This window comes from Neolamprologus multifasciatus, chromosome 16, assembly GCF_963576455.1.
Source record: "Neolamprologus multifasciatus chromosome 16, fNeoMul1.2, whole genome shotgun sequence".
Classification (NCBI taxonomy): domain Eukaryota; kingdom Metazoa; phylum Chordata; class Actinopteri; order Cichliformes; family Cichlidae; genus Neolamprologus; species Neolamprologus multifasciatus.
The window spans coordinates 5,114,179-5,140,385 of record NC_140454.1 but is presented as its reverse complement, the minus strand read 5'-3'; the positions used below and the strand labels follow the sequence as shown (position 1 = coordinate 5,140,385).

Sequence of the window (26,207 nt, the reverse complement as noted above, 5' to 3'; positions counted from 1 at the left end):
CTAATCTGAAGCCCAGAACTGGACATGTTAACCACCTTTTAAAAGCATTTATATTTGCAATTATCTGACGCTTCCTTTGTGTATCAGCAGATTCTTCAGTCATTTCTCGGTGAGTAAAGTTATTCTGTTATATTTATATTTGGCACTAATAAGATTGCTGTGTTTACTTATTAGAGGTGGGAATCACCATACATCCCACGATACGATATTATTGCAATTTTTTAAAATATTTTGCGATATTCAGATTCTGTACATAAAGGTAAACTTTATCAATATTCATTTTATCTAATATCAAAGTCTCACACTCAGTCTTTCTCTCATTTCAGTTTTATTGTTGACAAACTGAACGGTTTGTATTACAGTCTAGTCCAACTTAACTGAATCAACCATCTGGTACAATTATAGCTATTCTGAACTATGAAATTTGTGAAAACTATGCAGCCCCTTCAGCAACTGAAGAATTTGAAAGTAAATTAAAACAAAATATAATTTTACATTAAATAAAAAAGTTTCAAACTTTAAAATAAAACATGTCTTAAATTAAAATAAGTAAACTGTCATGTTTATTGCTGCCATAAAAAAAGTTAAACACATTTGGACAGTGAAGGAATGTCAGGATTCTTGCTCAGAAAAAGGATCAACATGCTCTGAAGTCAGAGCACAAAAACCTTTTTTTGTAACAAAATATCGATTTCTGTTGTCCCTGTATCGATACATTATTAGCAAACAAAATATCACGATACTACACAGTATCAATTTTCCCCCCACCCCTATTACTTATGAAGTACATTAACCAAGATGCGTAGCATTAGATTGTAACGTACTAAAAGTATGTAGATATTTTGCATTTCGTAATTTTTTGTAGCTTTAATCTTATTGTGGTTATACATACTTCAGGTACCACTAATGCTGTTTGAAAATAAAAACAAGAGAAAATTGCATCGTCAAGATAAAAATAATGGAATAATAATCAACTGAAATCTGTATGTTTTTGTTTTTTTTAATGATTTGTCCATGTAAAAATCATCTCTGCAACAAATCAGCCAATTGCGAAACGCCTCTACTGAATATCAAAAGGGCTGACATACATGACACAGAGCCGGCCTGCTCACTCAGCTGCACAGCTCCATCTGAGGGGGAAACAGAGCGCGATTGGAAGTGCAGCATGTGCATCCGATCAGCCATGTCAGACAAGGCTCGTTTTGATGGCACGCGTGTGCTGTGGTGATCAGCTGTGTGTCCCTGTTTGTGCTGTGCGAAAGAGGCCGGTGGCCTACTTTCCACCGCCACTGATGCAATTTGGGCACTGCTACGGCGCTCTATTTAGATTCAGTCTAGCAACTGAGGCACAAAGACCTGCAAACATGTACACTGCAGTATTTACATGAGTTATTTTTAACAATGATTACAATTCAAATAGTTCATGAGTGAAACACAAAGTAAATGTGTGAGATTGGACTGCTTTTGTGTGTGAATATTTCCACATTTTCTTGTGCATGCAGAGCAATGTGGGAGCATGCCATGAGAAAGTCCACTGACTAGGGCTGTGCGATATGACCAAAATCTTATATCCCGATATAAAACATCTATCGTCCCGATAACGATATTAATTCACAAAAATGTAACATTTTCTGTAAATTCTGTGACTCTCGGGTTGCTGAAGTGTTTCCAGCTGAGCGTCGTGTAAACTGGAGTCGAGTGTTTTAACCCAGCGGTCCCCAACCCCCGAGCCTCGGACCGGTACCGGTCCGTGAGAGTTGAGGCTCAGGTGTGAAATGTATAGTTTTCAGGGTTTTTAAATCGGTTTTCAGCGTTATTTTGTTATCGTTTTTATCGTTTACTCAGTTTTCCTGGGTCTTTTCACGTGTGTTATGAATAAATCTTCTTGTTTTCAGTACCGGTACTAGTTTTATTTTGTTGTATTTATCCGCGACACCTTAAAGGCCGGTCCGTGAAAATATTGTCGGGCATAAACCAGTCCGTGGTGCAAAAAAGGTTGGAGACCGCTGGTTTAACCGAAGTATGAAAGGATACATTTTTAGACATAACTTGTAACGGCCTCCGTTTCCTTCGTGAGTATTTATTACACGGCGTGCTGCGGGGGAAAGCCTGTTCTAACGTTTGAGTCTAAGGTTTATTATTTAGCACCTGACGGCTGTTTTTTGCTTCTCATCCGTAAATAATCTGCAAACTTTTTCACGTGATTCAGTTTATTTTGAAAAGTCTCAACAGGATCTTGAGCTTTATTGTGAAAGGTTTATGTGGAAAATAAACAAACGGACACGCGATGGTTTTACCGTCGTTGTTGCTAACGACAACGCATAAAAACAGGCGCTTGTCCGTCCGTAGTGTGGTTATATTAAATATAAGAGAAAGAGAGAACTTTAATTAATATAGCCACTACAGTGACCATCAAAACCATGAAAAAATATTGCCGTAGAGTTTCTTTTGCGACACCACGAAACAAACGATAGCGTCAAATGAAACGATAGACGTTTTTATATCGTCATCTGATATATATCGTTATATCGAACAGCCCTACCACTGACTCTGACAAAAAATAAATAAATCAAAAATCCACATAAAAATTTTTCTTGGTAAAATATAACATTGGCATGAAGACTATAGTAAAAGCTTAGTCTAGCCTGGAGGTGCACTGAAATGTAACGTAACTGGGAAGAGGTAATGTGGGTATTTTGTATTGATGAGAATTCAACAGCAGTGTTACTGCTGTGTATGTTTTAGCTTTTACCAGTATGGAAAAAGCTGTAGGGCATTTGCTTTAGTACCTGTGTGTGTGTGTGTGTGTGTGTGTGTGTGTGTGTGTGTGAGGGAACTAATGTGCTCCTTCCCATGATGCAGCAGCCTTTCCATCAGCTGTAGCACATGGCGTCACCATGGAAACAGAGCAAACTGTGACAATGAGAAGGCAACAATGTGATTTAAAGATCAAAGGTCAGCAACATGGTCTCACCTATGCAGAAACATCAATGGCTCGAAGAAGAAGAAGGAAAAAAAACATCCACACACCAAGAAAATCAGAAGCATGGCTGTGATCGTGGGATCACAATCACAAAAAAAAAGGTGCATCTGAAGGACATTTGCATCTAAACATAGTTTTCTTTACTGGTAGCACACCAGTTAATATCAGTCCCTGAGTCTGATGATCCTTTCTGGGCCAATAATGTTGATTATACTACTCACCGATGCTTTGTGTATCAACTGTGTCAAGTTTATGTTCCAAGCTTCTCCCTGTAGCCACATTACATCATGGATACAGTGCAGGTTGTTAGCAGGACTGAGTGTAATTGCAAGTGGCCACATAGTCCCACCCCGCTGCTCATTCACAATACGAGACAACCACCTTATTGTGACAATAGCTTACTTGTTGTCCAAATAAACATGTTCTTGGATGCGCTTAACACTCTCTGTTGTGTGTATGTTGCCCTAAAACCACGTCAGTCTCACCAGACAAACACTGCTCAGGTCTACGCTGCTTCAAAGGTCAGGCTGTGGACTTTTAAGCACCTATGATTCACACCATTAAAATGTCTGTCCTAAACATTTTAGAACGGTGACCTCATTTTTTCCTGCAAAGAGGAATTTTCAAGACCCCCTAGGAAGTTGCTACCAAACAGAAATAACAAGAAAAGCAGATTTCTTACAAAAATGATAACAAAATCACCGCCTTTACTATAGCTAGCATAATCATACTTATTGCAGCGTCATCCCTAAAGGCCCCATTCTGAGCCAGGAAAAACCCCTGATACTAATGATACACAACAAGACACAGGAAACGACAGGAAGGGAGGGCTGTGTCCCTGCAGCGTGTAATATATCGATGCATCTGACTGGGCAAAGCAGCTAGGCCCGCGTCCAAACCAAACCTTGGCTCTCCTGGAGAGTCGGCCCTTTGATAGATGGTGCATAGGGTACTGCAGTGTTTAGTGTGCTGGAAGAGCTGGCATATAAACAAAATCCTCTGAACGTACAAGCGGAAGGAAAGGAAGGAAGAAACAAAGAAAGAAAGACGGGAGGGTATCTTCAAAGAAGAAAGTGTGCCAAGTTTTTTTAAAACAGGACCAAAGAGAGCGATCGTGTCTCTCCGTGAATCTTCTTCTTTTCCTGCTCTGTCATTTAAAGCACAAGTCTGGACCGTGTTCCCCTCTGAAACGTCCCTTCAGCCCAGTTCCTAGTCATGCTCAGCTTTGACATCGCCTGCCTCCAGACAGGAAGCTATTTGTGGTTTGTTGTATAATTGTGCCATGAGTAGCATTTTGTGCAACCTGTAGATTTGGTGTTTCCTGCAACGACTTCAAGGTTGCAGCCACTGATGCCAACTACACCCTCCATTTTCAGACACAAGGGCAGGGCGATATCCAAACCACTGGAACTTTCTACCCTGGCATTTTTTATCACCCCTTCAAAGGGCCTGCAAGAGTAATGAAGGGGTTTTTCTTGGAGGGGGCAAGCTAGGGGGGCTCTGGCTCCCTCGCTACTAAATACAGGGCTTTACAATAGCGAGGAGTGAAGTCTGAAGGCGGTTTCATTCACAGTGGGCTGTAATAAAAGAGAGCGGCTCTTTTTTTTCCAGTGCAAGGAAGGGTGAGGCGCACTTAATTAAGACAGAGATGTTTTAACCGCCTGTGAAAACACACAGCTGAAAAAAAAGAAAAATGAGGTGGCGGCCGCAGGAGACAGAGGAGAAATTTTAGACTGAGGGTAGGCCGACACTGGATATTTGTCATCGGAGATCCGTCTCTTCTGTGGTCCATGTTTTTCAGTTCTGCTGCACTTATGCACGTGACAGAGCCATAAAATCCTCCAAGGGCTTATGGAAGTAGTTTACCTCAAAGTGAGAAGTTCAACTTGAAATGTCCACTGATGACATCAAAATCTCAATCACTACCATAAATCCCTGGTCTGCAGCTGACACTCAGGAGATTCACAGATTAAAAAAACAACATTAGCTACAACGTTAGATTAATTTAGTTTAGATCTTACTCAACATTTTATCAAAAAAAACAAACAAACAAACAAACAAAGAAACAAAAAACACAACACTGTCCAGGTCCAAGAGAGTAAATGGGTAGCTGAGGCAGCCTCACACTTCCTGCTCTTTCAGGAAGACAGCAAAGCTTTCTCAAGCCAGCAATGAGACATAACTTGAGTCGGCCATGGGGTCTTCTTTGGACTGGACATGCCTGAAACACCTCTCCTAGGAGGCATTCAGAAGACATCCTAGTTCAGATGCTTAATAATTGGCTCTCTTCCTCCTTCCAAATGACCAAGCTCTTCATCCTAAATGGTGTCTAATGATACCACAGTGATATTTGTACAATTTTGATAAGTCTACAATCTAGATACCACACAGCCCAAAAAACTTTGGTTCAAATTTGACCTTTTCACAATTTTTGGCTAGCAGAACCAATCAAAGCTTCGGATTAATCAAAAATAAAAAACAAAACTTTTGTTTGGCTGGAAGCAGTCTAAATATCTAGCTTTGAAAGATTAAAGTAGGAACAAATCAACACAAAGAAGGTTTATGTAGGTTCTCAGTCATCCAGATCATACAAATCTAAGGAGCTTGGAAAGAAAAGCGAGTGGACTTCTTCCATCCCAGAAGCTTTTCGGACGAGAGGTCAAACGTCTTCAAGAAACGCAAAGAAGTTGCTTTTCTTTCCGAGCTCCTTAGAAACACAAAGAAGTCTCCAGTGTGGTCTGTGTGGCAACCATTAGTGAAGGTCAACATACAGACGCCAAAGGTCAAAGTAATAATGGTGTGTAATTTCTCTCTTCAAAGTGCCCCCACATACCAACTTGTCAACAACGATGGATTTAAATTAAGAACATAATACCGACACCAGATCCTTTTAATTTTCCTGCAGATCTAAAAGCTCCATTCTGCATCACTTTCTGTAAGTCAGATAGCTTTACACCCTCCCCTATACAGCGTGTCAACCTTATTGGCCACTTTTCTGGCTCCATTCTCAGTTATATCACAAACATTATTACTGCTTTTCCAGGGTTCTGTTGTTTGAAATCTCTATGCATTGAAAAGAAGGAATTATTACCACATAACTGACTATTGAGAGCAATAAAAGGGTAAAAATGTTCCTTCACAGCAATATAGAGCTGTCATGCACAGAGCTGTGGGCTTATGAGAAATTAGGAGTAATTCAGTCAAATCCTAAAGTCAACAGTAACCAAACAAAAGCTGGTTCACTTCTTGGTGAGCTGTGCTGCTGAGGGGAGGGAGGCTCATTTGGCTTGGCTAGCATCATAAACCCACATGTCCAAAACATCACGTGGTGTGAAAACAGCCTGTAGAAACTTGGAAATGACAACATTTTAAGCCGTGGGACACAGCAAAGAAAATACCCTCCATCGAAATATAACTAATAAAACTTATGGTGTTACGTAGAGGTGCAGTACGTCCATACGCATGCCAGATATTTAATAATTTGCGTTATGTTTTTAAAGCCGTACTGTGCTGACTTTGTGTTCTGCAGACCAATGTCAGTGGGTGGAACCTTTAATAACAGTGAGTTGCCTGCTGACCTGCATTGAGCTCGACCCAACCCCTTCCTTCTGTCAACATCAACACACTGGCAACCAGCTATTTGACAAATACAGTTGGCAATTGTGCATGGACAACAGTGCATTATACAGCAAAAGCACGAGCAGAAACAATTAAGGAAAGTAATGGTCCAAAGTCAAAAGTCAAATTCCACAGACTTTCTCCTCTAATTCATAACATGACAGGGCCCCTTTTTTCTTCTTTTCAAGACATAAAGCAAGTTGTAATGCACCACGCAGCACAAACAGCTCCTCCTCCCTCTCAACATACTGACCCACAATCCAGCTCCACTGCTGCTGCTGCTGCTCACTATAAATAGAAAGAGATTTAACCTACAGCGAGGGAGGGAGGGAGGGAGGGAGGGAGGGAGGGAGGGAGGGAGAGAATAAAAGGGCAGTGCAGTGCAGCAAGATAAAGAGGGATGAAGGCAGAAACAAATATGAGCACAGAGATCTTCTTCCTGCAGATATAACTCATATCTGATGACAACATGAGGTGCCGGCAAGTTTGAAAAGACCTGTAAGCAATCAGCAACCACAGGAAGTCACAAAAGTCTTTTTCCCCCCAGACACATTAGTCAGAGATGTGGCTTCTGTGGCCTTTGCACTTCATAATACAGGTGACTGCAGACAGACAGCAACAGTGAGGGGTAGAGGCTTGCCAACAGAGCAGTGAGCATTCGGTCTTCTAAAGCACACAGTCAAAACTAGGACAAACCCAAAGCACGGCGACATGAAAGGGGAAAAAAAACGTCTGCGTCAAGGTTAAATGATGCATAAAGCAAAGAGGGATTCAACAACGCTGCTCAGAACTAATTAAATATGCTCATTAATCACTGATCTATTAAATAATTATGCTGATTAATTCACTTAAATTTTAAACTAATGAAACATCAACATTTTGATTTAGTTACATTTTATTGTCTGGATTGTCCCTTGGGAATATTTTTCACCACATACAAAGTCCATCAAAAAGAATCATCCATTTATAAATTGATTAAAATCCATTACTGGGCTGTAATGCTGGCAATCCAAGCATGTGCTGTTAGAAAGAGACAAATCGTGAGTTTCACATGGCTGCCAGTAGAATTTTCCCTCCCTTTTTCAGGCTGTTTACACTACTGAACATGTTTAAGCAGCCCATGCTAAGTATTAAAAAGGAAAGACATTTGTCAAAATGCAACATCTTTAAAAAGAAAAAACTGGCTATTGTGTGATTGTAAAATATGCTTCTGTGAACAATAACTGGTACCTAAACAGGAAGTTCTGGGCAAGCTAAAACGCTGGCCGCTGCCACTGATAGGTGGTAGGTTTCCATATTACTCATGCTTTGAAATGTCTGCACCAGAATTCAGATACAATTTAATACTCCAAACTACAAAAATACCACATAGTTAACAACATGAAGCTCACAGCTCAAAAAAGCAACACCACCCCGCTGAAAAAGACTCCTGTGCCACTCTTGTAAAGAAGAATCAAATAAGATTTAGGGCCTGCAGTGTGAACACAACCATAGCAGAGCAAAAACTGTTAAGCCCCTCCGTTCTGCTCTGGTTGATAATCCCCATAGCCTGGCTCCTCTCATCTGACAACATGAACCCTCGCCCAGTCCAACACAGGAAAGCCTAGTATGATTTATTTAGCAAGTAAGGGGGGAGCTGGGATTACACCTGAGGAGAGGAGGACGGGACAGACTGCAAGAACCTGAGTCTTAAACTGACAGAGTGACAATAAATTCTCATCAAGTTTTCGTCTTTGTACTCAGGTGGGCTTGACACAGGTTTGCATCATCTGTTCCACATCTGCCTCTGGCTCAGTTTTAACATCAGGACAGATGTCACCCACTTGCTTCGTATTCTCCTGCCTTGAAAGAATGATGTTGACAGTAGGACGTCCTGGCTGGCAGCAAGACAACCGTCGTGTCCAACAACAGACGCGCTCCCTGCCGAAGGGCCTTTCATCTAGACTGTGATCCCAGGACAGGCTGAGTCATCGTGGGTGTAAACAGGGGAAAGCAAATCTAAAAATTGTTCTGAAACCCTGCAAACTTGAAGGCCAAATACAAAATGAACACTTCAAAGACATTAAGTGTGCCACAGTATTCTTGCTTTTTTCAAAAGGAATTTGGTAACAACATTTACACCAAGGAAATGCTAATTAAAAGAAAAGTATTGCATTTGGAAGACTTCGAAAATAACACAACGTGAGCTCCCACACACCTGAAACAACAGGAAGTAACTGGCAGCAACAATCCCAGTTTTTCATGTTTCATAATTACTGCAGAATTCGTGTAGGGTTTATTTCTGGGTTGTCCGTTTGAAAGAAGCCATTAACGATCCGTTGTGCCTCCTGGCATCTTATCACATCTCCACTCAAACTTCACTGTCTTTTCCTGAATTTTGGTTTTTGAACAAATCAAACTGAATACAACTTCAAGTCAAAGGACTCCAAACTTCCCAGTTGATGTTAAAAGGGTGAATTGAGTATTTTCATGCTGGGTGTTGGATAAATACTGAATCATATGTGAAAATTTGAGAGTAGCACTCGACCCATTGCTCAGCAGACTGATATCATCAGTAGCTATTTACCATACCATTAGTATTGGTATTTATACCGGCTAACAAATTTATGTTAAAACAGTAAAGAAGAGACAGGAGAACACCATTCTACCATCAGTGTTGACATTGCATAATCGTCCACCAGAGTGCCCTCTGCAACTTCCCTGTTGTAAAAAAAATGTTTCTGGAACGCCACAAACACAACAACGAGATGATCCGAGCAGAGTCGGGCAGAGCACAAATAACTACAAATATCAAATGTTTGGGAAATTTGTTTGTTTCATATGTCTGAAATGAAGAAAAATATTGCTCCCAGCGATCTCCCCTCACCACACTCCCTGCCGGTAACTGATGCCCTCAGGGGTCGATGCGTTGGTGGTTCTTGGTGTCCGGGGCTGGGCGCTCAGGTATGTACCAGCTCACTCCCGGTGACTACTTGGCGGGGCCTGGTGCCTGTTGCTCGGTCAGGCCTCTTCTGGGGCAAAGGGGGCCCTCCGGCCTCTGTGCCTGCGGCTCGGTTCACTCTGGCACAGCTGGCTGCCGGCAGAGCCGGCGGGCACGCCACTGCAGCCCCCTCTAGCTTCTGCTCCGTGGCTACTGGGTGACCCCTCATCTGGGGCTCTCCTCAGCTCTTCCCAGGAGGGTGGCATGGATGCCCCTCCGGTGGTCCTCCTTGGGCTCTCGCACTCTGGGGCCTCTGGATGTCTGGAGCCTGGATCTCCTCCATGCCTGCTTCATGCCCTGGGGGCGGGGCTATGGCTCTCTACATCCTCTAGCAGACCATTACATGGGGGAAACCATTTGAATACAAGCGCGCTGATCCACACAGGTGTGCACACGGGTGTCCACTGTTCATAGACATAAACTACACCTTTATTGGCTGCTATTTCCAAGCACATTGTGCGCTGTCGGTCCTGCTTGCTGCACAACAACATTCAATATTTAGTATTTACTGCTGTTTGCACTTAGCTAGATTAACGTGATGGTGTTGTGTTTAGTATGTTGCTCTGTTTGTGGTGATCCAGAAGATTTTTTTCTCTTCTTTCTCTTTTTAAGTGCCCTTTCTCACTGTTTTTCTTTTCCTTCATCTTTCTCTCTCCCTTTCCTATCCCTCAGTCATGTCTGTCCCGTCTGTAACAACTGAAAATAAAATAAAATAAATAATAACAACAAAGGTCGATCAAATGGACCAATACAGCAAGGCCGTGATGATCCATTTGGCAAAATAAATCCATTGGGTATCCTTGTTGGTCTTCAGACAACAATTCTGACGGCTAAAGAACCAAATGGGACAGGCAAAAAAATAAATAAATAAATAAATATTGCACAATATATCAGATTTTTAAATCACCAGATATCGGCATCAATATTGGTATTACAAGTCATATATTAGTCAGACTCTACATGACAGGCTTTCAGAAATGGAAATCTTTGAAAACATTAGTCAAGTAGTTCCAAGTCTTTTTGCTTCAAATATCTACCCTTAGCCCTGATAGGGGTAGTTAATCATTTTACGTCACACAATCCTTTCTTATTCTTCCTTGACAACATGTGGAATTTAGCTGTCCAGAAGGACCTCAGACTAGAGCTGCTACTCTGCTGCAATAAGAAGAGCAAGTTGAGATGATGGAGGTCTACCAGGCACAGCCAGCTGGGATGAGATCCAGAAGGTGGCTCAGGACGCATTGGAGAGCTTACCTCCCAGTAGGTCTGGGAGTGGTTCAACTTCAGCAAAAGGATGGATAGATAGAACATACGTAGACAAGCGTGGAGGCATTTACACGTGCTCATTAAACCAAAAAACAAACATACTAATTACTCCTGGATCAGACTAAAGGTCACACTTTGATCAGATCAGAAGGTGAGCCACAACAACCAAACCTGTACTGCCATAAAAACAAATAAAACGTAATATAGGTCATACCACTAAAATGTAAAGTTCTACAGCGGCTCAGCATCACTTTGCTGTTAGCACCTCCACATAAAGTAATTCTTCTCTGAGGCCTGCAGATCTCATCACGAGTAGCCAAAAATAACCAGCAAACCAGGCCCACAAGTTGCCATAGGATCAGGGCGGAGGGGTGGACATGAAGCATTTGTTTTAATCACATGGTGGCAGAGGAAGAGGAGGAGAAGGGGATGGTGGCAGTTAGACAAGACAAGAGACAGTGGGAGAAAGAGAGGAGTGAGGGTGATTACAGAGTGATTTCACTGCAGAGCAATGCCAAGATGATAAAAGATAAACAATAAGCCCTTTGGCTTAACTGAGAGATTTACTGCGAGTGTGTGTGCATGTGTGTGTGTCCACGTGACAACAGCGTTTTATAGCTAGGCAGATCTTCTATTTATTTTGTCTTCTATTGTTGAAAAAGTGCCAGATGTACGCAGATGTTTTCGTTGCTTGTAAATTTTCATACACACACACACATATTTCAAACGCACAGAGACACACACGCATGCACAATCATTCCTTTACTTTCAAGTCAAGCTTATTTAGAGAGCCGAAAAACACGAGCCGCCTCAGTCTAATACATTTGACTTAGATAAGAAAAAGAATGAACTATTATATCAATCTGGCCTTTTTGTCACCTAACAAAATAAAGTAGATAAGTATCAAAAACCTATAGACTGTTTGCTGTGTGCTATAAAAGGTGCTACCTTTCATAACAAAACACACACACAGGTAATCAGTGAGTGTTCCTCTGAGTGTTTACATGGCTTTTTATGACGCCTGTTAAGCATGAAGGACCCTTGAACTGCTGTGCAGCAGCAGCCGGTCAGAAGTAGGCCAAGTTATGTGGGGCAGAGTACACAGAGCGAAGCCTTTAACACCCATCAGCACCTTCCACCAATACCACTCCAAAGAGAGGAAAGTACATGACAGAGAGCAGTGTTCAAAATGTCAAAGCTGATGACATTTAACAAAAATTTATTTCACATTAATCAAATCTGTTTCAGTGGATTGTTGACAGTGGGTAGAAACTGGGGTGAATAATTGCAAGTCTTTGTTTTTCTAAATGATCACACACTCTTCAATGTCTTAGCACTTTTTTATGTAATTATTTTTATGTGCAGGTCAGCCAGTAATGCTGCAGTCATGCCAGTTAGTAAAAAGTGCTAAAACACCTGTGTGAAAAATTTCAGACATCATCTCAGAGAAACTCTCAGATCTGATATTTTGCAGAAAATAGGCAATCCACTAGAGGTGGGAATCACCATACATCCCACGATACGATATTATCACAATACTTAACGCACGATACGATATTATTGCAATTTTTTAAAATATTTTGCGATATTCAGATTCTGTACATAAAGGTAAACTTTATCAATATTCATTTTCTCTAATATCAAAGTCTCACACTCAGTCTTTCTCTCATTTCAGTTTTATTGTTGACAAACTGAACGGTTTGTATTACAGTCTAGTCCAACTTAACTGAATCAACCATCTGGTACAATTATAGCTATTCTGAACTATGCAGTTTATGAAAACTATGCAGCCCCTTCAGCAACTGAAGAATTTGAAAGTAAATTAAAACCAAATATAATTTTACATTAAATAAAAAAGTTTTAAACTTAATTAAAATAAAACATGTCTTAAATTAAAATAAGTAAACTGTCATGTTTATTGCTGCCATAAAAAAAGTTAAACACATTTGGACAGTGAAGGAATGTCAGGATTCTTGCTCAGAAAAAGGATCAACTCTGAAGTCAGAGCATGTTCCATTCCACAAAAAAATTGTTTGTAACAAAATATCGATTTCTGCTGTCCCTGTATCGATACATTATTAGCAAACAAAATATCACGATACTACACAGTATTGATTTTTTCCCCTACCCCTACAATCCACCAACACAGATCAGGGGGTGAAATTTTCTCCAAAGGGCACCGAACAGAATAAACCAAAATATACACACATAAATGCAGGTAAAATATCAGCTTTCTTATCATTTAAAATGGACAAAATAACACCTTGATGGGAATGCCAGAAATTCCAAAACAATAATGGGCATAAACACAAAATATTCAGATAAAAACCACACAAAGTATATTATTATTTTACTTTTTGTAAAGTAAACAACATATGCTTTTGTGTGTGTTAGGAAAAGAAGAAACTATACTGACTATAGATGTGTGGTGTAATTAAGGGTAAGTATGCAGCAGGGACACTGCACGCAGGTGTAGCAGTCTGACATGCCCAGGCTTGTTCTGGAAGCCTGTGGTGTGTCAGTGAGGTTTGATGAGAACGAAAAGTCTTAGTTATGGATCATGAGTTTCTAAGTAGCTGAAGCCAACTCTTTCTTACAGGTCACTGAACAATGAAAGTACTTTTAAATTGCAACCACACCTGCGCCTACACAGGTGATGTGCCTGAAAGTTCCCATTGACCCACTTTGATTTGAGGAAGTATTCTATAACAGAAGAGCATGTCAGAAAACAATGCAACCAGTGAGAAATGTATTAATACGTACATCACTGAAACAAACACTCATTTGATAATTACTAGGTATAACTAGCTAAAATCAGTGTACTCTAAACCAACAAGCTTGTAATGGATCCCAGACTGTGTAAGACTGTGGGAACTAAATGACAACAGTAATAATGTAATTAAAAAAAGGATCATTAACTTATACATTAAGAAGCTAAATGATTCAAAGAAAGCTTCTACAGTTTTTTCAGATGTCTACAAACTGCTGCTGCTATTGTTAAACCATGCTGCTTTAAAGCTCTGGGGTTTTGCTTTTCACATACTGAAAGACTAGTTAAATGCAACATATTTAACAAAAACTGCATAATAAATGGTAACAAAAAATATTAAATTCCCGAGTAGCTAGATTTATCTGACAATAGCTTTTCTCCATTTAAGTCACCGGTGTCAAACATAAGGCCCAGGGGGCAAAATTGCTCCATGCAAAGTGCATAAAATATATTACTATATATTACTTAAAATATTACTTTCCAGTAATCTCGCATCAGCAATGTGGCACACTTGACATTTTGGAAAATGTTAAGGTGAGCATAAACTTTGGACTTTTAACTGTATTTGAGGTTTTGCAGCTTTTGCAAGACCTCTCTCATGAGCATCCAAACTACACCAAAGTAAATAAGAAATATATCAATAATTAAATTAGAACAGTGCATGTTTCTTTCATCATCTACTATTTTTGAGTCACAGTAAAAAATAATAAACATATAAAATAAAAAAAAAGACATATGTTTTATAATTACAGGACATTCTGGGCAATGAGCAATTTATTTTTTCCAGTTTAAGCCCAAAAAGTTTTTCTTTTGTTTACTAAAGCTGCATTTTTTTTTTATCATGTAGAAAAACTCAGACACACTACTGAAATTTTATTTATTTTTCTTCTACAGAGATATCTCAGGCATTAAATGTGCATTTAAACTTCGTACTGATAGAAAAGAGAGTTTCACTGGTTCAGCCCACTTAAGGTCAAACTGGGCTGTATGTTGCCTCTGATCTAAAATAAGTTTGATATCCTTGATTTAAGGCCACCTTTAATTTAAGCCAGCTTTGTTGTGATTGGCTGCCCGCTGGAACCAGAAGGTCTGAGAAACAGAAAGTGGGTGGAGCTATGCTAACAGCTAGTCTGAAGGCCTGAGCTTTTGGTTAAGATGGATTGCCGTCATCTATGGCTTAAAAGGTAACAATACTGTAAGGTAGTAATATGAACATTAAAAAGCATTAGAAATGTTCCTCATTAACACTTTATTTTGGTTAGTTTATATATAAAATCAGCACAGAAATCACATCTTTTCAGCATCACACACAGCAATTGATTTTTCCCAGATACCCCCCTCCTCATTTTACATGAAGCACCAGTCTGCCGAACACTTTCCAAACCCGTCTCCAAGGCAACCTAGTTGACTGAGGATAGTACGATGAAGGTGTGTGTGTAGTAAGGGTCATAAAAGGTGCAAGGAAAACAGTGTATAGAGCTGATCCTACAGTAACCTGTGTGCCAGCTCAACACAGCGAGGGCACAACATTTCACTTTCACTGTGTTATACTTGTATAACTATGCATGTGACAAAGGAAGAACCTTGAACCTTGAAAAAATTAATCATCCAACATTTCCACAACAACCAGAAAAAAGCTTCTTAACACATCTTGTAAATGTATCTGTGTGTGTACCTGTTTAGACATCTTTGTCGGGACCGAAAGCTGGAACGTTACTATACTTGTGGGGACCAACAGTCACTTATAAGGACAAAGGTGGTTTTAGTGTCCGGGTTACAATTAGGTTATGGTTAGGTTTAGACTCAGGGTTAGGGTAAGCGGCTATGGAAAGCATTATGTCAATTAGATGGCCTCACTAAGACATCAAAACGAGAATGTGTGTGTCTGCGCAGTGCTTGCAGATGAGAATGGTGTGTGACACATCAGAGCCAACTGTGAGTGACATGTTTGTTTCCAATGACAAGATAACAAAGAGAAAGACAAATACAGGAAAAAGCCGGTGACAGGGATGAGTGTAAAATGCATGCAGGGTTGCTTCTCCTTTCTCCGATAAAGTTGGATTACATAATTGTATTTATAGGGGAACCAAGGATGAAATCTAAGGGCAGAAAGTGATTTATCGTATACATATTTTTTTTCCTAGAAGCAAAGCACTTTGAGAAATATGATTATCAGTCATCAATTTGAGAATTAGAGGAGTATGTGCTACCACCCTCACTCTCGTTTCCTATCTGTATTTCCACTGACACTAAAACTAATGAGCTGAGCTGTCCTATGCTTGGAGTGGATGCACAAATGTGACACTGAGATCGATCTGCTGTTCAAACTCTGTTCCAGCAGTTTCTCCCTCCGTGCGTGAGCAAGAAATGCATCTATTTGTATCTGCCTAGTAACACAAACAGACTTCGAGTCACGACAACATCGCCTGCATTAATTAGGTTTTTGTTTTCCCAGGTTCTGGCACGATGAGATGAAGAAAAAAAAATCGTATCCTGTGGTTACATCATTTTCAGATTTTCACTCAGGCTGAGCTCATAACTAAAGCTCAGCCTTGTTGCTCCTGATATACTGATATTTTTACTTAACAGTAAGGCATCTATGTTTTCTTCTATGGCTGTCAGAGGTTCCCTCTACATAGTTGCATCAGTAACTGTCTCTCTTCACTGCAGTCTGTATATGTGTTTTGAAACACTTCAGTCCTCATGGGAACTCGCAGTCTGCCCGGCTACAGGAGGAAGTGCTTTGAGAGGCTCTAGCCCAATCAGATGCCTGGCTTCTGGTCAGCTGGCTGAGGCTCAGCGCTGTGGTCCAATCATGAGGCAAAGTTTGTGGTCAGGTGACAGATCAGACCGGCTCACAGTGTTTTGAAGCAGATGAAAACAAAAGCTAATGTTGCTGTCAGTCGGCCAGCCAGCTGCCTCGCTGTGCGCAGGGCTGAAAGGAGCTACAGAACTCGATTAAACAAAAACAGGGTTTATTATAACAAGTGTGTGTGTGTGTGTGTGTGTGTGTGTGTGTGTGTGTGTGTGTGTGTGGCTAAGAGCCTGACCTATACACTTAAAGCAAGCAAGGCAGCCAAAAACTACTGAATAAAATGGTAAAATAAAAGAAAATACATGCATGGCTTTGCAAATGCGCCGACGTTTTTGCACCTCCAGTCTAATTAGTTGCTGATCTTGGTTGACTGAATGTTGCATAACTTGCAGAACAGTTGCCATGTTTGTTTCCAGGTTTAAAGCTGGTGATATCGCTTTTAAAGTTCTTCTTCATCAGTTCGCCCTCCAAGACTTCTCTTAAGCTTGTAACCCAGGACAAACACCCCTCCCGCCAACCCAAGAGAAGCTTTGACACCCCCCCCTCCTCCAGATGGCCACTCATACACTCAACCCCCACCTCAACATTACACACACATTCACACAGAGTTCACAGTGTGCACCCGTTTAAACCACAGAAGCTCAGACAGTCCAACAACTGTCATCAAGAGCTTCCACCAGACACTGAGAGTTAGCTGGCGCGTATGTTTCATATGGGGGGGCTATGATAAGCCAACAGGAGGGTCACTGGGTTCTGCTTTATCTGGAGGTGCAGTTAGTTCCCTTCTTATCCAGTCAAAACCCAGCCGAGGACGCATCTCAAGCCTTTAAATTGAATTACTTCCTCTCCAAACAAGATTTCAGGAACGTCTGTAGACTGAAGCTCGTCATTTACCGTCAGAGCAAGCTCCCAAGTTCATTAATGTCCTCTGCTAATTTTTGGGCCACTGGTTAAAGTGTGAATTTAACAGGGAATCTAGTTCAGTAGTTCAGTGAAGTTTTCAACAGCATTACACAGTAAAGTTGAGACCTTGCTCTCTTGCCATAGCCACACCTTTCTTTCCTGTGCAAGCGCTGTGCACATACACAGGTCTGATTTTTGTGGTTTGATTCCCTGACAGAGATGCATACTGTATAAAAGAGAAAACATTAAGGCTTTTAGAGCATCCAACTCTCCTTCTTAGCAGATATTATGCACTAATATAGCTGAAATTACAGCAACGCTGTTGTCTTGACTGTCTTTATGTTTACGGTAGCTATAGTACGGTAGTATAGTAGTATATTAAATGTTTATTAACATTATTTTGCAAATGCATAACATAAAGTAAAAAAAATCTACCAAAATTCCAAATTCCAAAAACTCAGATCTGATCTAAAAGCATTACAGGTCCATAGTCAACAAAGATGCGGAAAACCTGAGTGAATATCCAACTCCTCCGACTTTTAAACAGCCTTTCATTTGTTGGCATTATAAAGCAGCACCTCATAATAATCAGTAAGGATGGTTGTATGACCTGAGAGGCAATGCACCAGCTTCAAAATAATGCAAAACAACCCTAAAAGATCCCACAACTGCTCCACTACCAAGGTGGTGGCTATTTTGGCTGTAAACAGAGGCTTTTAGTCAGAGTTATCAGGCAGAAACAGGTCACAGATAACATAATGAAGGGGCCTTTGTACAAGATGCAAGCTAGTGCTATGTGGAAATCAATAAAGGTGGAGTCCTAGGAAGAGGGAGAGAGAGCGAAAGGGGGAAGAGAGGCATGAAACCCATCTAAGTACGCTACACTCGCGTGACAGATCCTCCGACCTTGGAAATATGACTGCGTGTACGTGTTCGTACTCACGACAGTTTAGCTGAGCTCCAATCTGAAGGTGGGAGAAAACTAAAAGACTGTGATGAAAAAAATGCTCCTGTTGATTTTTCACACACATAAACGACACCTATTGTGATATTAACGGTGTGAATAACTGCAGCAGCATCAAAATACTTCTGGGAAATAGAAAGTCTGTAATGGTGAATTGATGCAAATTGTAAATTGAGTCAATGGTGACTAAGCTGCAACACTCCTGTATTTGGTTCAGATATCAGTCTGATCCTGGCTCAAAAAGCTTGATCAGATATTGGTGCCAAGTCGGTTCTCTTGTATGTTTTTCTGTGTTTGCGATGTCATCGGTCGGCAGCGGTAAACAAGCACTCATAAAAGAGCGAATACTGCATGAAAGAAGCGAACATCAGTTTGGCAGGATTTTAACATAGCAGCTTTTCTTCTTGTGTTTAATATTTTTTCACTTAAGCACAAACTCTTAAAGGCTCTACACCAACTCTTTCTCTCGCTCGCTTTTTCACTCCAACTCTTATTATGTTCAGTTTAAGGCTTGATGGTAAAACAAGACTCGCACATTAACCTCCTAAGAACCGAACTCTTTCATGGCGTGCATTTTTAATTTCTCCTTGCTATTCGGGCTGATTGGGACCTGATGAATGTAAAAACAAACAATTATCTTTTTACCTGATTTCGATTTACGAGGGCATCCACCTATGAGGACATTTGTTTTAAATTTCGATAGAACAGTGGCAGTATAATGTCCTTCTAAGTAGAGCAAAATTTATTATTGTGGTCTAGACCAGCGGTCTCCAACCTTTTTTGCACCACGGACCGGTTTATGCCCGACAATATTTTCACGGACCGGCCTTTAATGTGTCGCGGATAAATACAACAAAATAAAACTCGTACCGGTACCGGATTTATTCATAACACACGTGAAAAGACCCAGGAAAACAGAGTAAACAATAAAAACGATAACAAAATAACGCTGAAAACCGATAAAAACCCTGAAAACTATACATTTCACACCTGAGCCTCAACTCTCGCGGTCCGGTACCAAACGACTCACGGACCGGTACCGGTCCGAGGCCCGTGGGTTGGGGACCGCTGCTCTAGACAACCCAAAATATGATGTCCACATATGTGGACGCCAGGTCCTCGGAGGTTAAGCTGAAATCCATGTAAGTGAGATAATTAAGATAAATATATGATGGTAATTTCCCCCCAAAGCCAAGTTATCAGTATCCAAACAGAAAAACCAGAATCAGGGCAACTCTAACAGTGTTATTACCACATTGGCATTTACCCATGAGACTGAATATTTTAGAGAGTGGCTATTTTTATAAATCCCCAACGACAGAGGATTTGAACATAATGTCATTTACTTAAAAACTTCCACAAAAAAGAAGAAAAGCAAAGAATGCCATTTGATGCCTGCTCTATAAAACTAAATGGATCTGCTGTTATCTTTTGTCGAGGAATAAATTTTCCTAAAAGTGATTTTTTTTCCTGCAGATTTTCCATCTGGATTTTAGCTTTAGCCCTGTGGTTGTTGAGTTTTAGAGGACGAAGATTGCTGGCAGTTAGGGAAATATGACTGATGTAACACACAGGAAACATTAAGCAAGGTGAAGCTGAAGTAAGCAAGGCTACTAATGACATCTCATCACTTGCCAGTCCTGGCATGTGACATAGTTTATGGGCTGGATCCTAGAAAAATGGACTCTTGTTCTATCGTGTGTGTTTGTCAGCGTGACTGTAACTGAGAACAGAGGAACAAACACAGAGGGATATCTGTTCACAACGAGACCTAATCAATCTAATAAACTGCAAAACACCTTCACTCCAAGTCTTACAACAGCCTCCTCACACTGACAAACAACTGAACCACCTCAGCTTTTAAATTACATTTGGCCTTCTTATCGCTCTCATACGTAGATACTTAGAGTAGGGGTGGGCGATATAAACGATATACAATAGAAACGATATAAATTTGGCCAACAATAGAGATTTTGACTATATCGCTCTATCGCGATAGCGCATGTTGATGATGTCATCAAGCTGCGCCTGTTTTGGTCGAAAGCATCGCAGCGGCTAAAACCATTATCATCTGCAAATTATGGCGGCCGACAGTCATAGTAAAGAGATGAAGCACTTTTGAAATATGGGGAAAGCCAAAAACTGCGCTTCCTCCACTTCCGTAACATTGATTCATTAATGTTGAATTCTCTCACAGCTGTTCTATTCCCATGTTGTTGCAGTATATTAATAACTAACCTCGTATTGTGGATGAATAATATCAGTTGTTCTCCTGACTGAAGTTTGGCCCGTGTATAGCATCCTGCTATGCGATTGCATTTGTCCCTGACCACCAGAATCACTCACGTCAACTTTTATCGAGTGGAAGAAAAGTTGTCGTTCATCCTCCAGCTTCACTGTGCTAATGTTATGCTAACATAGCTGTGTCGCTAGCAATCAGGTAGCACAACATTATATACCAGGTAGTCCAACTTCAGTAACCCTGCAAACGCCACTGCTGTTTAGTTTTCTGTCTTCATTTATGTTGGAAGTGGTAGCAGAGCTATACGTTTTAATTAGTTTCAAAAATCTCTCAGTCAGAACATGCTATGTCATGTTTAGGCGGAAACTAGCGAGCTAACTTCCTGTTAACTTCTAACTCCGTTAAATTTAATAACTTCTGTTTTCATGGATGCCTGGATGTTAAACTTAATTGTTACACCCGATAAAGCAGCAACTTGATGATTTTATTAAAGATTAAAGACTTTAGACCGTTTTTAACTCTCAGTGTTTGTTTGACTTTGGGACCTGAACCAGACGGAGTTTTGGACCCAGATTACGCCGCGAAGCTCCTCGCTACAGCAGCGGTAATGCTCTGACAATCCATCAAGCAGTGCGGCTTACCAAAGTTGTACTAAAACATTTTTTTAACAGATTTCTGCACGCCAACATCGGTTCGAGGTCAGTAAGCACAACCAGAATTCATACATAAGGCACACTCTCGATTTTTGAGAAAATTAAAGGATTTTAAGTGTGCCTTATAGTATGGAAAATACGTTATACAGAAGAAAAGAATATATCGCAATATATATCGTTACCACACATGCTTCAAATTATATCGCAATATGAATTTTAGGCCATATCGCCCAGCCCTAACTTAGAGTAAGGACAACTGAGGCTCACTGACGAACGCTGAGAAGAGAAACAACACAGTACAGGCCAAGAGAAGCACATACAAGAGATTAAGTGGATGTTTATCATTTTAAGGCTGCAACAACAATTCGAGTTTGACTGAAAATAATACAAACTAATGAAGGGGTAAAGAAGTTCAAACCCCCTGTAGACACTGCAGCAATATATATCAGCAAATAAAAGATATTACACTAAGGGAGAGCAGAGGAGGAAGAAAAAGAGGAAGAGGAAGAAAAAGAGGAAGTAAAGATGAAACCTCGTGTCAAACAGGTGGAGATATTTAAATAAAGATTGAGGCTCAGAGTTTACATACCCACATGGAATCTTTTTATATTTAAATATTCAAATTATGCTTTGATTTATTTATTTTTTATGTGCTAACTGGAACCCGATGCAACATGTTAATAGCATGCGTGGAGACTGTCTGTCCTCTCTGGGATCCATGCTGAATGTCAGTGAAGATAATAATTGGGGATTTGCCAAACCCCGACTTTCAATTAGACAATGATGCACTCTGAGACGTTATCATATCTATACAAAACAAATTACAAAATAAAAATGTGATTACAGAGAACTTTAAGCCTGGCCAGTAGCTGCATGTCAGATTTCAGTACATGGCTGTTTTCAATCTTTAGTGCTACAGACATTTTGGTCCATACCAAATGCTGCCACGGTGCACTTAAGGCTCATTTCTTTTGTTACTCATTTTTGGAAATGTAGCATCTACAGTTTGACACGGCACACAGGCAGAGCTAATGCTCTGGACAAGCCATCTGTTTGCACTCTCTGCACGCTTGCATCCATCCACCTAACACCGCATACACACTGTAGCTGAGTGTATTATATAACAACCTTTCCAGGAGCCAGCAGACACAAAACCAAAAAAAATAAAAGAGGGCTATTTGTTAACTAAGATGGGTTTTTATAGACATGCATAAGTGAGACAAACACAGCTGATGCTACTGTCTGGATTTACATGTGACATCTCAGACATTTAGATGAGCCAGAGGAACAAATGGGGAGTTTAAATATAGTTTAATACATCTAATATATCAAAAATCCTCCTCAGAGGCATTAAAATAGGAATCAAAACAATATTTTACATTGGCAGGCCACTCATGGGTCTATTAATGTCAGTCTGAGTGTATTTGGTTACTCACTTCAGGAATGATGGATTTACCAGTAGACACCCCTCATGCCCTAATTATGAAAGTTTTTAAAAAATATCTCTGTCCACATGAAAAGGCAAGAAACCATCTCAAGCACTGTCAAGGGCAAGAAACAGGAGGCAATATGACCCTAACCAGGCAGAAATATTGGCCAGTCAAAAGCCTACAAACAATAAAGTGGTAGAGTCTGATGTTTACTGGAGCTGCACACCTTTGATGTTGCAAAATGAAATCTCTGTAAGCACAGAAAAGAGTTGGAAGGTTGTTTTTTTTTTCCCAGTGATCCAAAACGCTGTTTCCATGTGGACGAAAAGCCAAAACACAGACACAAAGCTTACCCCACCACAGTCCCGCACCAAGAGTGTGAACACGGCTCCATTGTGGGGCTCTGCTTAATGTGGGCGGCCCACACAATGGGCGGTGCGGGGCCCAGATGTGCTCTAAATTTCAAACCAGTAGAGGGGCCCACTGTGGACAGCTCACTGTGGACCCACGTGGGCCAAAAGATTGCATCTTTGATGGGTATTTGTCTCAATTTCAAAAGCATCCACATGCACAAACAATCCGTTTTTTTCCAGACTAACTGATAACACCACTTCAGCAATTTCAGGTGAATTCCTGAAAAAAGAAACCTTTGCTTTGTGAAAAACATTTTAACAGAAAGATAAAATATGTACTTAAAAGCACAAAGGGACTGATACACAATTACATCTCAAAAACTGTAACTAACAGCCACTTTTTTTCTCTTTATCCTGATCAGTCCTAATTCTCTCTTCGTGCCATCTCATGCTGAAGGATTATGAGGTAATCAAGCCAAGGTTTTCCAGTTTTGGGTTCAACCAACACATCGGCCACAATGGTCCCCTGGTTGACTGATATCAGCAAGTAAGAGGAAGGCAGTTACCAATCCTGTGGGGTGAAATGATTTATGTGTTTGAAATTTTTTTAAGAACTAATATGATAAAGAACTGAAATTAGTCAGATATTTTACAATGAAGTTCTCTCAACTGATAAATGTAAGAAAATGACGAAAGGAAAAAAACATTTCAAACTATTTAATATATATTAATATAATAACATTAAATACATTAAATAATAACTGACAATTATGATAATGATCATATAATATTAGTATTTTCTTATTTCTATTTATAACTTAATTTTATTTTCAGATTCATTAAGTACAATTCTTGAAAGCAACTTAATTACATTTAGGGCTGCCACGATTAGTCGACTAGTCACGATTGCATCGACTATTAAAATCGTCGACGACTGATTTAATAGTCGACGCGTCGTTTAAAGCTTTGTAAGATCCCAAAAGACGCAGGAATAAGTAGTAGGATTTAAGAGTGTAATAATGGACTGAAACAGAAGATGGCAGCACTGCATGTACCAGGATGCCAGCTGCCGTTAAACTCCGAAGAAGAAGCTGTGTCCCAGAATTCATAGCGTGGCCCAGCTCAGTTTCCAACAATGGCGGCAGCTAGTTAGTTTTAATATTACTCTTATTATTCTTTCTGGGTCACAAAATAAACGTTTAACATATTTTCAGGCGAGAATGTAGCTGTGGAGACGTCTGTTACCCACTAGCTCGATAGCTAGCCGGGGGCAAGGCTCAGTAGAGCCGTGAGAACACCGGACTCCCGGCAAATCGTTTTCAAACCCACCGCCGTCTTTCGCTACTCAGGTTAAACATGATATATAAGTCACTTAGATAACTTAAAAATGTTATTGTTTGGCTTTTTTTTAGTATTTTATTTGTTCCTGAGTAAATCGGTTTGGCTGAGTTATAGTAGGAGTTATAATAAGTTATAGTTATTACACAGCTGAATAAACCTCAAGCAGACAGCTGATTATCAGAAGTGTGAGATGCTCGAGAATGTACTCCGGTGTCCTGTTATATTTTAGATAGCAAGGAGTTTATTAAACTTCACCGAAACAATCTGCAAATTTCATTAAAATTTAATAAACTATCATCTTGTCTTTATTTTTAGTTAGCAAATACCTTAAACACTTAAAGCTGTAAGCTAATGATAGTTATATAAGAGCAGATGCTGCTGGTGCAATAAGCTGTATGTTTTACGTACAATGGATGATGATCTGATTAGTCGACTAATCGCAAAAATAATCGGTGACTAGTCGACTATCAAAATAATCGTTTGTGGCAGCCCTAATTACATTATATATTTCTTTTACAATGACACTAAAGAATCTTGACTCTTGAATAAACCACTTTCTGTCTGAATACTGTACGCTCAAAAATAAGCTGACTTCATGTAATTTGATTACATCTAAGTTTCCTATGTAAGTAAAATAGATACAATTTTTTTAATAGAATCTGGTCAAATTTGATTTACTTGATTGGTATAAATTCAATTTGTAACAAGCACATTTCCCTTAATGATCAATTATTTGAACGAATAAGCCTTTTATTTTTATATTTTGGTTGCATTTTACTTTAATTTATTGCTTTGTGTTTATATTCTGTGAAGAATCTTTTTTTAGCACAGGCAGCGATCTCATCTTTTATATTGTTGGTTTTAATGATCAGTTAAACTGCAATCAATGCTGTGCTCAAGAGAACACGCAAAAAAATAAAGATCAATAAAAGCAGTGAGGTAAACTGCGACTAGAGATTCAATCTCCAGCAGAGTTAAAAGTGCCTGTTAAAAGTGTTCTGGTGACAATGGTGTAAAAATGAACGCAACAAATGGAAGCAAATGTCATCCATGTCAAAATCTCTTGAAATACAAAAGAAAAAACGAAATCTTTCTGCCGATGGATGAAAGGATCCTCGGAGATTCACCAGCAGAAGCAGCAGCAGTACAGTCACTGCATCAGTCCGCACCAGTGCGAGCATCAAAGAACATGACCCAGATACTGTCTGAGGCTTGTGGCTTATTTTTAGCTTAACTTTAGCTAGCAGGCACGGTTGGCTACTGCTAACAGATTCATTAACAACAGTAGCAGGGTCACCTTTGAGTCGAATAAAAAAAGAAAAGTGCTTCTAACAGAGAAAGTCACCTACAAGTTGGTGTGTTGAAGCACTTTTGCGAAAACCTTTACGCTGAAAGGCTCGGGAGCAGTTCCATCAGCGCTTTTGTGCAACTTCTCCATGAAACACGGTGACACAGTTGGGTTCCTGTTACTGCTATCAGTGGCAGAGCTTCCACTTCTTCTGTCTGGAAAGGTCACAGCAGATAAGCGCAGCTCTGACTGTAAAGAAAGTTCCCCATAGAGAGGTGGCAGGCTTTTGCTGCTTCACTTCCTGTGCTGAGAAAGGTCGCAGCAGACAAGACTAACATTCCAGTTTGAATAGCCGGAAGGCCGGTGAGTCGGCTTTGCATGAGCCTATTCCTTCTGACAGCTTTGTAGTTCCTCCACTTTACAGAGCCGGGGCCCGGCTATAAATAGCTTTACAAGTTATAAAACAAGAGAAATTAAGGACGAAAACACACATCAGTGGAAGTTTCCACTTGGATTAATCATGTTGAGTTGTTAGATGATAAAAAATTATTTTGTCAGTCAATTATTTGACTTATTTGCAACGTCTCATGGAGAAGTTGCA

At 40.1% G+C, this 26,207-nt stretch overlaps 1 protein-coding gene and 1 long non-coding RNA gene across 6 annotated transcripts in view; both read right to left on the bottom strand.

Moving 5' to 3' along the window:
• LOC146500077 (mitogen-activated protein kinase kinase kinase kinase 4-like) overlaps positions 1–26,207 on the bottom strand; it is a 112,669-nt gene that overhangs the window by 78,709 nt on the left and 7,753 nt on the right. The window lies entirely within an intron of this gene.
• LOC146500078 (uncharacterized) overlaps positions 839–26,207 on the bottom strand; it is a 32,435-nt gene continuing 7,066 nt past the window's right edge. Inside the window, exon 2 of the long non-coding RNA XR_014869875.1 lies at positions 839–26,176. This is a non-coding gene — a long non-coding RNA (uncharacterized LOC146500078). The remainder of the gene's footprint in view (positions 26,177–26,207) is intronic.